Source organism: Poromitra crassiceps, assembly GCF_964638095.1.
Source record: "Poromitra crassiceps genome assembly, chromosome: 30".
NCBI classification, from domain to species: Eukaryota; Metazoa; Chordata; class Actinopteri; order Beryciformes; family Melamphaidae; genus Poromitra; species Poromitra crassiceps.
Window position 1 is genome coordinate 1420944 of NC_139652.1, and position 14500 is coordinate 1435443.

The 14500-nt window shown below is 42.6% G+C and overlaps 1 pseudogene across 1 annotated transcript; it reads right to left on the bottom strand.

Moving 5' to 3' along the window:
- Positions 1-7653: 7653 nt before the first annotated feature.
- LOC310800646 (carbohydrate sulfotransferase 8 pseudogene) lies at positions 7654-9941 on the bottom strand (annotated as a pseudogene). The gene is made up of 2 exons: positions 9912-9941; positions 7654-8769 (listed from the first exon to the last, which is right to left on the bottom strand). The product of its transcript is annotated as a carbohydrate sulfotransferase 8 pseudogene (transcript).
- Between the last annotated feature and the right edge of the window lie 4559 nt (positions 9942-14500).

The following is a 14500-nucleotide window of genomic DNA, read 5'->3' on the forward strand; positions in this document are numbered from 1 at the left end:
TAACCCTCCTTGCCTCGTATGATTGGTATGAATGTAGACATGAATGATGGTGGTCGGAGGGGCCGTTGAGCGCCAATGTGTGGCTGCCACGCTTCTGAACCACCAGTACGAATGGTGTGAACGAATAATGATTCTGTGTAAGCGCTTTGAGCCTTGGAAAGGCGCTATATAAATCCAATTCATTATTATATAAAGCTAACTTTACTCTGGTCATGTGCAATCCACAGCTTACCACAAGTCCTCTGAGGGATTTTAAAAGGCATTCTGGGAAATGTAGGAAATCACAAGTAGACGAGGCAGGTTGAGGGAAAGAGGGTACAACAAAAAAGGAAATTAAAACTCATAAATAAAGGAACTTCTTCTCTGGTTTTTATCTGTAAGTTGTCTATTAGGAATCAGAAAAATACACCAAACAAATGGACACAGGAATACAAAGTACAGTACAGTTCAAGAGGCAGACATCGCTCTATGGTCGTCGTCGATATCTCCAAAACTCATCAACTCACACCAAAACCTTATAGATGGATTGTAGCACTACATCAGGTGAGAGGAAATATGAACTGTCCCTTTAAGCATCATAAATTATGATTCATAATACTGTATCCACTTATAATTACTTATTTACTCACCTTTTCAAATAGTGGAAATCTGTTTGCAAAAATCCTTATGTCGTTGTCACTTTATAAAAACGAGACATTTGAATTAGTAGCAAATGACTCTTAAACATTTATTCGCAGTCACAACAATGTTTCAACAACAACTTAATATCATGTGAAATGGCAGTGTTAAGGCTTAGAGTTAAACATCATCTTCATATCTCCCACCAGAGAAACCTTCCCCAAAAAGGCAGTTTTTTTTATTCAATTGAATGTGTACTTCCTTTACTCTCATTACTCACCCACTGCTCCATATCGCCAAAACCTGATTGTAACTTCATTAGAACCTGGTCCTCAGGGAGGTTTGGTTATTAGCTCATCATTTCTTTCTTTTTCAAAAAACAAACAAACAAACAAACAAACAAACAAACAAAAACATAAACTTACTACAGCTCTTACAGCATAAGTGAGTGAGATCAAAACAAGTGGGCGGGATCCGGTCGATCGGATTCTGGCCTGGTGGTTGGTTCTACATTGTAGAACCAAGCCAGTGGGTGGGATCATCCGATTGGTTGTATGTTGTAGAATCTACAACATTCAACCAATCAGATGATCCAACCCACTGGCTTTGATGGGTGAGTTTGACAGTTTTTTATTTTAATTTTGGCAGTAATAATGCTTTTTCAAACATGTTATGATTTTAATTTTGACGTATATTAAGCTGTCATATGGCACGGTTATGCTCCGCAGCGCATGGAAAACTAAATGTTTTCTTCAATGTTTTCCTTTTGGCAGTAATAATGCTTTTTCAAACATGAAAATGAGATTTTTATTATTTAATTTTAATTTGTCATATTGTGCTCTCATATGGGAATTGAAATTGCAATTTTATTTCATGATTTCATTTGAATTATGTCACATCTCAACTCCCATAATCGACAAATCAAAAATGTTATTAGTTCAATTGAAAATAAACTAAAGTAGCAGGAAAATGGCATTCCATACCTTCAGATCGATTTTAAATCAAATCTAAAGGTCGGGTTTAACTTAATCCTGTCACCACTGATGATTGCCTTGTATGGCTAATTGGATCTGGTATATTCACTATTATACAGTACCATGGTCTGGGTGAATATTTGCTTCTGATTGGCTGCAGGGTGTCAATTAATTCCAGTGAACCTGTCTGCTCATTCAAAATGAATGTGCCCCTCAGGTAGTCCAGTGCATCATCCTCGGAACACCACAGGGTGGTGACTGTAACACACAAGCTGAGCTGACTGATACTATCACATACTGTGTACAGCAAGCCATCTCACATCCCATTCTCTATTCAACTGGCTTCAGGGTGCAGCTAACAGCACACATGGCCTTTAGATTTTGATTGCAAACCGCATGAAAATATAAATTGATGGTCTTTTTTCTTTTTCTTTGGCAAGTCACCATGGTATAAGGGGGTTACCAGCCTTCCAGATAAGAAGCCATAATCAGGAATGAATGGACTCCAGAGGCAAGGGTGAATGAAAATGGGTTCTATTTGTACCCACGAGTCTCCCCTTTACAGACATGCCCATTTATGCTAATCCCATGCATGTTTTTGGCAAAAACCATGCAGTTTTTTTCATGCACTATATGTGTTATTTTCATTTTTCGTCTATTCTATTACAATATCTCTGCATACTGGGATCCATAAACAGTATTAGAATTACATAACTTGGGTATGACTGGAAACTTGCGGATTCAAAGAGCCCCAGTGTATTGATGTGTGATGATGTTAGTCCCCATAGCAGCCATTTAATTGTAGTGAGACCATTTTTCGAAACTTCCTCACTGTATAAAATGACCTATTGTTTTAGTTCGACATTGTGTCTTACATGTTTCTGTAGTGCGTGTGTTGAGCCTGTATATTAGCAATACAGTAAGTTCATGTAAATCTGCGGGCTTTATTGCCATAGTAAATTTCACTTTTTTTATGTGTGAAGTGGAAGGAGGACTTCAAGTGGTCACCCAGGGGCACCACACTGTTAATCCGGGCCTGCACGTCATCCATTTATTCTTGATAATGGCCACCTCGTTGGGCATTAACCCTTACTTATACCATGGTCTGGGTGAATACTCGCTTCTGATTGGCTGCAGGGTGTCCACTAATTCCTGACAATGGACACCTACCAAGTAGTACCAGTCAAATTGTTCACTGTTCTAAATGAATGCGCATCATCCTCTGAACACCACATGATGGCGACTGTAACACACCAGCTGTAAGTAGACTTACTGCACTTTGTGAGTATCACACAAGCCATTGACTCATTTAGTCACATCACTATTCAGCTCGCTACAGCAGGCTACACATGGCCCATCTCATTTGTTAGTGACAATCTTCATATTCATTTGGGGACAATGACATACTCTCAAATTACCTTCATGGTTTGTCAACCATACGCAATGTTATTGACTTTGAAATTTGCTAGCATAACGTTAGCTTTGTGGCTCATAGCTGAGCCAAAGACCTCTATGAGCTGAGCGGACTGGATTATTTTCCCTTGCCAAGTCGTATCTAACGTTTGTCCTGTTTACTGGAGTAGTGAACATTTCCAAGACCCTTATGGGATAGTAATAGTTGTTCCAGGCATTAGTCTAACCCTCAGGTGTTACCAGGGAAACCGAGTTATGACTTGTGAAAAACTATATTTTGATTACAAAACGTTTTTGTTTGTTTTTTCCTTTGGCAAGTGCATGGTATAAGCGGGATAACGCCCGTCGTACATTCATTCCTGACAGTTTTTTAATGTACATTGTTCTGTTTTACTATATTGTATAGCATGTCTGTAAAGTGTGTGTTGTTTGTATAGCATGTATGTGATGTGTGTTGTTTGCATTTTCTGCCAAGGCACAACAGATGCAACCAATGGGCCATTTCTTTGATAAACTCATCCTACATACAAACTTCACTGATGGTTCGACTAACATGAGGCTGAGGAGAGATTTTTTTTTTTTTTTGGGTGAGCTATTACTTTAAGAACAACACTGCAAAATGGCAGACTGTACCTTATTATGCTAGTGTGCCAAAATCTCTTATTATTATACTATATAGTGTTCCCAAATCTCTTCTAATTCCACGTTGTGACGTGATATGACCAGAGAATGAAATTAATAACAATCTCTAACGATGTTCAGGTTAATAATGATACATTTACCATAAATGTCACTTAATATAAAATGAACTTCACAGAAGTCATTGAATTGCATGTCAAGGCTGTGTAATAGCAACAGGGTGTTCTAATCTGCCCTACAAAGGAAAAAGGCAGCAAGTTCAAGTAGACCCAATTTTGGAATCAGATTTTTGTAGTCAGCATTAGAGGAGGATACGAATAAACTCTTACCGAGTCAACAAATCACTTTCAAAAATCTTCTCATGTCATTTTCCCCCCACGGCACAAAGTCAGGACACTCACTCACTCATGTTTAGTGAAGGGGCCGTAGCTAGGGATAGGTAGCTAGGGATAGGTATTAGGTAGCTAGGTATTAGGTAGCTAGGGATAGGTAGCTAGGGATAGGTAGCTAGGGATAGGTAGCTAGGGATAAGTAGCTAGGGATAGATAGGTCAGAGAGAGTCAGAGTTCGAGGGGTAGGTAGGGGGAGAGGCTAGGGGGATATGGGGGTGGTGGGGCGGGGCGTGGTCAGGAAAGGGAATAGGGAATAGCGGCTGTAGCTAGGTCGTAGGCCCAATTCCAATTCGCCCCCTTACTGACTCACCCCCTTAGAGGCGCGTTCACGTGAAGGGAGTGAGGGCTTAGGGATGTCCCACGGTGAAATCGCAAAGTGAATGAGGGCTCAGAGTGAGCCCTTTCTGCCCCCTTACCGTAAGGGAGCAGCTATGGCCACTTACGGAAAGGGAATTGCCCACAATGCATAGCGTTGTGACGTATAAAACGGGGAAGGCTGCAAATATCTGTCAAAAAAATAAAAGAACACGCGCGAAACGAACGCGGTGTTTGCGAGTGCGCTGGAATGCCTTAATTGACAATGAAACATTACATTAATAGGGATTTCAGATTAGACAAAAATATTATATCAGAGGAATGCAAGTAGTTATTTTACACAATCCTAGAATAATCATCGATCATTTCTATTACAATTGCAATCCACAACTTTTTTGATGAATGAGAAATAGTTTTACCGAATCTGTAGGCTATTGTACAGTATTGACATTGTGTATAATGTTGGGTGACATGTCAGTATTATGCTTATTTTAATTATAATTACACATGTTGCAGATTGCAGATTTTGCAGTAGGCTACATTTATTTTTAAATGACCTGTTGTCCACTCGGAGCCAGAGCCTGGATGAGAACAGACTCATCAGGGAGTCTATTCCTCAAAGCGTCTTGACAATAAACAATATATAGCGAACCCCAAACGTGCCAGAGTCAACATCATCTTGTCAAGTGCAAAGGGCTCTGCTGTCCCAATCCTCTTATTTATCCAATGTGGATCCCTTCCACACTTGATGACTCAACCATTTTCAGATGGCGGCCATTAGAGGGACTGAGGGTTCAGGGCTTGAGTGTTTAGGGGCGGATTGGAATTGGGCCGTAGAGTCGTGGTTCGAGGGGTGGGTAGGGGGATGTGGGTGGTGGGGCGGGTCAAGAAAGGAGGCGGGGCTAGGGAATAGGGACCGTAGCTAGGGATAGGAATGTAGTAGAGTCGGGATTCGAGCGGTGGGTAGGGGGAGTGGCTAGGGGGATATGGGTGGTGGGAGGGGGCGTGGTCAGGAAAGGGCGCGGGGTTAGGGAATAGAGGCTGTAGCTATGGAGAGGAAGGTCATAGAGAGTCGGGGTTCACGTGGCTGGGGGGATGTGGGTGGGTTAGGGCAGGGTTAGAGCAGGGTTAGGGGTTAGGGCAGGGTTAGAGCAGGGTTAGGGGTTAGGGCAGGGTTAGAGCAGGGTTAGGGGTTAGGGCAGGGTTAGGGGTTAGGGCAGGGTTAGAGCAGGGTTAGGGTTACGGCAGGGTTAGGACCATTCTCCATGTTGAAAACACCAGTGCAGCATGGGCATCAGGGTATTTGAGCTTGTTCTCTGGTTCCCACTCTGAACTTTTGCTGCCCTTTGTCTTTTTCGGCACTAAAGTGGTCTGTATGACGACACATCACTAAAGTGGTCTGTATGACGACACATCACTAAAGTGGTCTGTATGACGACACATCACTAAAGTGGTCTGTATGACGACACATCACTAAAGTGGTCTGTATGACGACACATTCACAGGCTAAAAATAATCATGATTGTCTTTCTGGTTTCTTTGCGGGATAAACCAGAAGAGAATAAAAACAATGCCTGTTTAAAATAGGGCTGCACAATTAATCAAATATGAATCATGATCAAGATTTTGGCTTCCCACAATCATGAAAACAAGGAAATCGAGTTCAAGAAAATAAAAAAATCAAGATAAACCTTTTAGCGATGTTGCCCTGGTTTTGTCTTGTGTTGTAAATCCAGTGCACCCCTTTCCCTCGCAGTGGTGCACCCCCTCCCCCCTCCCAAACACGCTGTGGTCGTTTCAGCTCGAGTCGAGAACAGAGAGCCGGCGTGTTTGTCTGTTCATTTTTAAACCTTCCTTTGTAAAACATGACTGTTCAAAGAAATCCAGTTAGATGTTTTTTTAAGTTCAATAAATGCATGATTGTTTCCAAAGTCAAAGAGTAATTGTGTTAAATAATCGTGATCTCAATATTGACCATAATCGTGCAGCTCTAGTTTAAAATGGATCAATCTGGGCACCCAGAGTCATATCAGTCTGACGACTCATATGACTCTGGGACAGATCCGCTATGTCAGGGTTTCCACTGTAGCACGGACGTCCCGCCCCTTCCTTCATTGTTTAAGGTCAGACAACGTCTCATATGCAGCTATTTATTATTATTATTATTATCATTATTATTAGCTGAAATGTCGTGTGGACCTACAATTGATCAGCTCCAACTCCATTCCAATTGGACTGTAAACAATATGGATGCACGATATATCGGCAATCACATCGGTATCGGCAGATGTTAGTCATTTTTTTACATATCGGCATCGGCCCGATGTTGCCAAAATGTTCCCATTGAGAGGAAACATTGTGATAAATCTATGATTTATGGGCTTTTCCAAATGTTTTGGGAATAAAGAAATGCATAACTTTTTCAAATCCACAGTGTTTACATGTGTTTTTCACTATGTACAAAATGCTATTATCATAGCAATGTGTTTTTATACAGATCATATCGACATCGGTAAATATTGGTTATCGGCCATACCAGCAATGTAAATATCAGTTATCGGTATCGGACAAAATTTCCACATCAGTGCATCCCTAGTAAACAATAACCGCGGCTCACGGAAGCGGAAGTCTTGGCACGGACATCCACTATACAGCAGAAACCCGACATATCGGCCGTCTGTCCCAGAGTTATATTAGTCGTCAGATTGATAGACTCTGGGTTCCCAGATTGAAAATGGATTGACAAAAAATTACATGAAATCTGTTGAAGCACAAATTTGAAATTCAGAGTCTCCAGTGCATATTCAGAAACATCTTGTTCCTCCATTATAGCAATCTGAATCTGGCAACTGTTGTGTTTTAGTAGTACATAGAAAATAGATGCAGCTTTTGCTCTTTGTTCTTACAGAGCAGCCTGAAACCAGCTTTCAGACTTAGGTTTCATACTTTGTTCTTTGCAGCTTTTCTGCTAAAGCTTGTTCCCGTCACATCGGTGGCATTTTGGGTCCAGAGCGAGTCCAGAGCCTGTATAATGTAATATAATAATAATATAATTAGTCAAACCCAGTCCAGTGGTGTTGGTCCAAGATGGCAAAGCTACAGTGAAGTACTGCCTGATTTTGAAGATTTGATTATTTGATATAATGTAAAAATCCAAATAGGATCAAATGTATATCTGGTGGTGAAATTTTGAAAACTTATAACTGAGGTGATACTTTCTATTCTACACTTTTACTGGCATTAGATTGGTCTGGCCACTACTAACATTTTACTTGGTTTCAAAAACATGTCCTGTGCCCTGGTTAAAAGAGGTCTTTGAAGGGCTTGGTGTAGTTAAACATCACATAATCCATGTAATAGAAGTCATAGACTTTTTGCCTCTCGGCGGAGGTCAACTGTGCAAAGTAGCTTTGGGTGATTTTGGAGGAAGTCCTTTCTTCAAGGGGGTTCCTGTCTTTGAAGTTGGGGTAGGTGAGGTTACTCGGCGCTCCGATAGTTTGCAACAGAAAGTTAGCTTCTTCTTCTATGCTCTCGAACTTCCCAATGAAGTTGTATTGGAGAAGGCAGGGGTTGCAGAGCTGAGTGACCGGCTCCCAGTGGATATCCATGCCCACTGGCCGATGCACATCTAGTAAGTAGAGGATAAACTCCCTGAAGGTGACCCCGTCGCCCGTCTGCAGGGCAACTTGTGTGGCGTTTGGACGGTATCGGGCAATAATGGGGCGTCCAAACAAGGGGTGGTAATAAGAGTTTGGGCTCTCAAACTTGTCACGGAAGGCCGACACCAGCCGCTCGAAGGGTTCCCGCACGAAGAGGACCTTGGTGTAGGAGTGGAGAACCTTGTCGATGTTGGCACGGCTGTAGGATTCCAGGCGGCGCAGGTGGTTGTCGGTGTGCACCGTGTCGTGGGGGATGTCGCGGATGGAGGAGGCGTTGCTACCACCCAGGATCATCAGCACCCGTTTCCAGTTGGAGCAGCCGACCTTGGGCACTGCGCAGTACAGCAGCTTGTACTTGTCGTCAACGAAGATTTGCGCCAATTGCCGGCGTGAGATGAGCTGCTCGGTGATGCCGGATTGGTATTTGACGCAGAACTCCGTCAGTGTACGTTGCCGGGTCACCTGTGTCTTGGCCATCCTTATCTGTTGCTGTGGTTGTTGTTGTTCCTCCTCATCTGCAGGGGCACTAGATGTTCCAAAGTCACTCTTTAAAAGCAGTTTCCTGTGGCGTTTGGGGACATGGTATTTGGGGCTGGCTGCCTGGTCTTCAGATGCCGAGAGTGATGAGTCGGGCAACTGTTGGATGGTAAGAGAGGTTTGGTGACGATCGAGACTGGAGGCTGAGGTTTCTGGTCTTGGTGTTGTACTTTCAGTCTGCCCTGGATGGAAGCTCCCAGCAGCTATGTTGTCTGTAAAGTCCTAAAATATGAAGAAGAGAGCACACAGGGTAAATGACAGGGTTGTGTTCTGTTTGGAAAAGAAGAAACATTATTTGCAAGTGCTTGAACCATTCACTTCACAAAAGATAAATACATGATTACCTTCACGTTGATCACTATCTCTAAGATGTGATACAGTCTGTGATCAAACAAGGAGTTCAGTTGCACACTATCCTTTGAAAAGTACACAAAGAGTTCAACTGCAACTGAATTCTGTCCTCAAAAACAAATCAGATTTGTATGCAAAGGTCTTCAGAGGACTTATAACTTTATTAATAACCCATTTGTTGTTTTCTTTCATGCTGGTAATCAGTTTATAATTAGGTTTTGTTGCACGAACGCACACACGCAAGCATGGACGCGCTTGCACGCGCACGCGCACACACACACACACACACACACAATACTATAGTGTTTCCTTTGATTTAATTTACCAGTATTGCACTACTACAGGAAATTACCACTGTTAGAGAAAATGAGAAATTAAAATATGCTCTATAATTTATTCTTACCTAAAACTAAAATAATTGTAGTCCAAATTAGAGGTCTTCACGAGTCCAAAAAGTCGTGCCCGAACCCAAAAAGACCCGTAAATGTAGTACAGAGAATGAAGTGGACCCATCTTTTAGAAAGCTGAGAACCGATAAATGTCGGACCCGGACCCGCATTTGCTTCTTTTGAATGAAACAGCCGGAGCCCCAGCCAGGGCTGGGTCGGACCCTTCGGTATTCGGGGGTTCGAGCATGTACCCGAAGACCTCTAGTCCAAATGTTTTAGAAGTAGTAATAATTTTTCTTAATATCATTAAAAGACATTTTTATCACTACGTCAACTTAAAATATAACTTGAACCAAAACAGTGACAGATGGAAGCGCTGCTATATACTGTATATGTATCATCCCATCTGTTCATACTCCATGCAACTGATCAATCCTGGCAACAGCAAGCATCCATTACTCTATAAATGCTGGTGTTGAAATGAGAGCTGTAATTACCAACCAGACCACAAGATGGCACCATCACACTATTTTCAATGGCAGAGGACAGCTTGAGTAACGTCCTCATGTCAAAGCTCAAGCGCCTGCTACTGCATGTTGTCTGACAGAGCTGCAGTTCACTCACCTTCTGAACAGGCCAGCTGGAAGCCACCATTAAGTTTGCACCTGGAAAGCACAGACAAGAAGAAACAGCATGGTTGGTTGAGGCATTTCATGAAAGCAGGCCACTGTGTAGTCAAGGCTATATAGAGTACAGTAGTATTAGAAGCAACCTGCGTCTAGCTCTACACCCTAGCCTGCTGTCACCCTGATCCTGAGAGCAGTATAGCCACATTTTTATACCAAGGTTATATGAACCACAAATGATTATTTAGCCCAGGGGTGCCCAAATTCTTTCCCATGAAGGGCCAAAACTCAATCTGGGTGGAGGGCCGAGGGCCAAAAATAAACGTTGTGGAATTACATTAAAATGTATTGTGTTTTATAGAAAATTAACATTCTAAATCTAAAATAACATTTCAATATAATAATCTACTTTTTATCTGTTTGGTAATTGTAATAATTTGCAATTGGTTATATATATTTAAAAAAACATCTGCATTTGTGGGGAGCTTAAACATTTAATCAGTAAACACCCAGTTAAAAACAGTTGTATTTTCCACCTTTGTAATCAAGAGAGAAATTTGACTTAATTCACAACTTGAAAAATCCTCAAGGTACTTTGAAAATCAGCTTTATTGTCCATTTTTTGTAAACAATTTGCCATGACAATTTGCAGGGATGCAATCTCAGGAGTGAACACAGTATCCGCAGCCACATTCAGACACTGTTTCACAAAGTCACCACATGAAAAAGCTCGTCCACCCTTTGCAATCAGTGCAGATATCTGATAACTTGCCCGAGTTGCATTCTGGATAAAAAATCGGGGGGAAAAATAAAAACAAAAAAAAATTCACTGATTTTTCCGAAAGTTTGGCACGCGCTCTGTTTGTTTTGGCCCGCCACGGATTTGGGAAAAATCTGTGATTTTTTTTTTTTTTTTTTTTTGCTGACCAAATTGGTCAGCACCGATTTAGCCCATTCTTTGGTGGTAGCCCAGTGGTTCTCACCGTGGGGTCTGGGGAGCACCAGGGGTCCTTGAGGGCATTCCAGGGGGTCCCCAGCAAATTGATGAATTGTTCAACTTCATTATTTTGTAATTGTCGGCCCAGTTTACGCAGCAACGCTCCCTGCATAAAACAGACCCCTTTTTATTTTGCGTTAGTGTCTTCCTTTTACACAGCAACATTCTTGTTCACCAAAATGCAAACAAGTGCCAACTTCGGCTGCTCGGAGTCCTCTCTGAACTTTCCTACAGCTGTGCAACAGTCTCTGACACAGGAGACAACTGTCGGCAAGACACTCATTCCGCAGGAATGGAAGTCCCCCTCTCCTCCTTTTCAGCTGTGTGATCTCTGTGTGATCTCTGTTATACGGATGGAGAGCCTCAGGTTCCTGCAGACCAACTCACTTAACCGATTTTTAGTTATTTGGGACCCGTCTTTGGCTTACCTTGACGAGGTTGGGGGCGATGGGTGACTCGCCCAGCTGGTTTCTCATGGACCCCTTGCGTGGGATCCCGTGCATAACATCTCTTACACACACATAAGCACCTCATGAGGCTGGTAGCACCACGTTGTAATATTGGGATGTCAATATGTATGCTTTTTCTTTCTTTTCTTTTCCTGTGTCTGAGTCTGTTTGTTCTGTCTTCTTTGATATTCTGAAAACGGACAAATTTAATATTGGAAACCAGTGAAAACAGGTCTGTGAATCGAATTATAATTTTTTTCTTTTTTGCAATTTTCAAAACGTAAAAAACAAAAGGCTCAGACAGAGAAAGAAAGAAAAACAAAACAAACATATAATTCACATTCTAATAATACAGCTTGGCACTACCAGCCGTGTAAGGTGCCCACGTGCCTGCGAGAGATGTGTGTGGGATCCCACGCAAAGGCTCCATGAGAAGTCAGTTAGGCGAGTCACGTATCGCTAACCTCGTCCAAATAGACCAGAAACAGGTCCCAGATAACCAAGAACTTCCCAAGAGAATTGCCTCTCAAGAACCGGAGTCTCTCCATACGTATAAACGAGATCATGTCATGGTGGGGATGGGGACTTCCACTCCCTCAGAATGAGTCTTGGCAACAGTCATCCCCTGCGTCAGAATCTCCCGCTTCCTGTTCATCATTGAATGGATTAATTCTACACAGAAGTACGAGGAGAGGGGGAGGCTGCCCCTAGTGGCTGCCAGGGGAGTTTCCCAATTTGCCCTGTCTCTCTTATCGCCGTAATGCATTATGGGTAGTCTGCTACTATGGCTAATGCTAGCGGCTAACGTTACTTACTTTACATTGCAGTAAAACGCCACTGAATGACCAAATTGATCTAACTCTTAACCATTTCGAGTAACACTGTTTCCACACGGACCCCCAGCGTTGGTTAGTTGTTTATAACGTGACTATATTTATAACGTTTATAACGTACTCCGGTTTCTGGGCTGAATCCAATGGTCTGAATACAGAGAAGGCTTAAGGCTTTATCTAATGGTATAGATAACATTAAATAGTCCGTCATGTTATGAACGTTAGATGTATGGTATCTATATAGTTACGTGTGTCTACTAACATTATTAAAATATCATAAAGTAACGGTATTTTTTGATAATTTGCTTAAATATTACTTGCCATCTGATGCCTTGCGGCACATTGCTGCCTCTACCGGTCGGAAGTATTACTGTTCTTATTATCCGATGTTTGTCGTAAATTTTCCTCGAAATGGGGCTAACATTTAGAAAACGGAGCGCGTGAGAGCATGAAAAAGACTTGAAATTGTTTTTTCAGACCATAAACTAATTTGGAAAGTGTTTATTTAAGACATAGACCGAGAGAGAAGTTGGCTCGTTTCCCATAGAGTTGAATGCATGTTCCTGGGGAGTGCTACACAAAAAGACGGAGGCTGAATTGGCCACTGGTTATGTCTCTACCTACAGTAGTGCAGACAGTCATGGAATTCTGGACAAAATCATATCTGGCAATACAAATATTCTCAGATTTGGTTCCGAAATGCAAACTCATCAAATAGAGGCACAGGCCTAATATGGGCTTGATATGAAAAGGGTTGAGAAGCAGTAGACGCGTGTGATTGGGAGGTCACTGGTTCAAATCTCAAACTGGCTGGACAGATATGAGATATGTGTAGGAAAAGTAATACATTCTCAACAGTCATTGTCAAGCAGCCCTTGAGCAAGGCACTACAGTGGAGCTGCACAGTGTCCATCAGTCTGTGGTTGGGAAATGTATGAATATGAAGCAGGGTGGAGCTGAAAAAGAGCACATGTGCTCAGTCAACTAAAAAGAACATTTCTCATTGCCTTTCCTCTGCATGGTAAATGTGCCGGTGCTGTCGCTCGTCTGAGAAAAAAACTCTGAAGATATTCTGGTGATGCGGCGCCCCCCGAAGGCCTGGAGGAGAGATGGTGTGCATTACAGATGGTGTTGCCGAGAGACGACTCAAGATTAGCTTTTGATAGAAAAGCCAGATCTGTGTGTGTGTGCGTGCGCCCATGTGTTTTGTGTGTGTGTGTGTGTGTGTGTGTGTGTGTGTGTGCGTGCGTGCATGTGTTTTGTGTGTGTGTGTGTGCGCCCATGTGTTTTGTGTGTGTGTGCGTGCGCGCGCGCGTGTGTTTTGTGTGTGTGTGTGCGCCCATGTGTTTTGTGTGTGTGTGTGTGTGTGTGTGTGTGTGTGTGCGTGCGCGCATGTGTTTTGTGTGTGTGTGTGTGTGTGCGTGCGCCCATGTGTTTTGTGTGTGTGTGCGTGCGCGCGCGTGTGTTTTGTGTGTGTGTGTGCGCCCATGTGTTTTGTGTGTGTGTGTGTGTGTGTGTGTGTGTGTGTGTGCGCGCGCGCATGTGTTTTGTGTGTTATGTGTGACAAAGACACAAAATGCTGGTGTGGAAGGAAGCAGCATATCAAATGACATCCCCCTCAAGGTGGGTTTTGCCCAAAAGGCACAAGGCCGAGCAGCTGCCCCCCCAAAGCTCATCTTTCATATGTCGCTTTTACCTGAACATTCAAGAGAGAGACAGAGACATATGTGTTCCATCTCCTGCCTGGCTGCTGGGCTGCCTTTGACCGCCATCGGTTGCTTACAACATTGACAATGTAGAAAATGGAAACTTATTCTATACTGTTGTGCTTAGTTGCTGAAGTGTATAAAGGTCACTTAGAGAGAGGTCAAAGTTCGAATGAATCCGCCTTATGCATTCTTTTCAATCAGGAACAATAGTATTACAATTTTACTATATTACTATATTACTATTTTACTATATTGCCCTGGGTAAATCTTAATTTACACTTATTAGAAAGTGTCGCTCAGCACATGGTCGCAGACGAAAAAGAAAGTGTCGCTCATGGTGTTGCATTTATACTTCAGTGAACGTTCACCTCGGTTCAACGGTCACGTGACACTCGAACGCTATAGTGCTGCAGACAGCCAAGAGAAGAGAGGGAACGCACAGTGAAACCACCTCGGAGGCAACATGTAACGTAGGCTACTTGGCTGCAGCCGCATATAAATGATACACAACCACACAACTCATCTCCTCTCTCTCTGGGAAATTGGTCACAATGTTCTTTGTGATTTTCACAAAGTCATAGCCTACATCAAGGACAGGC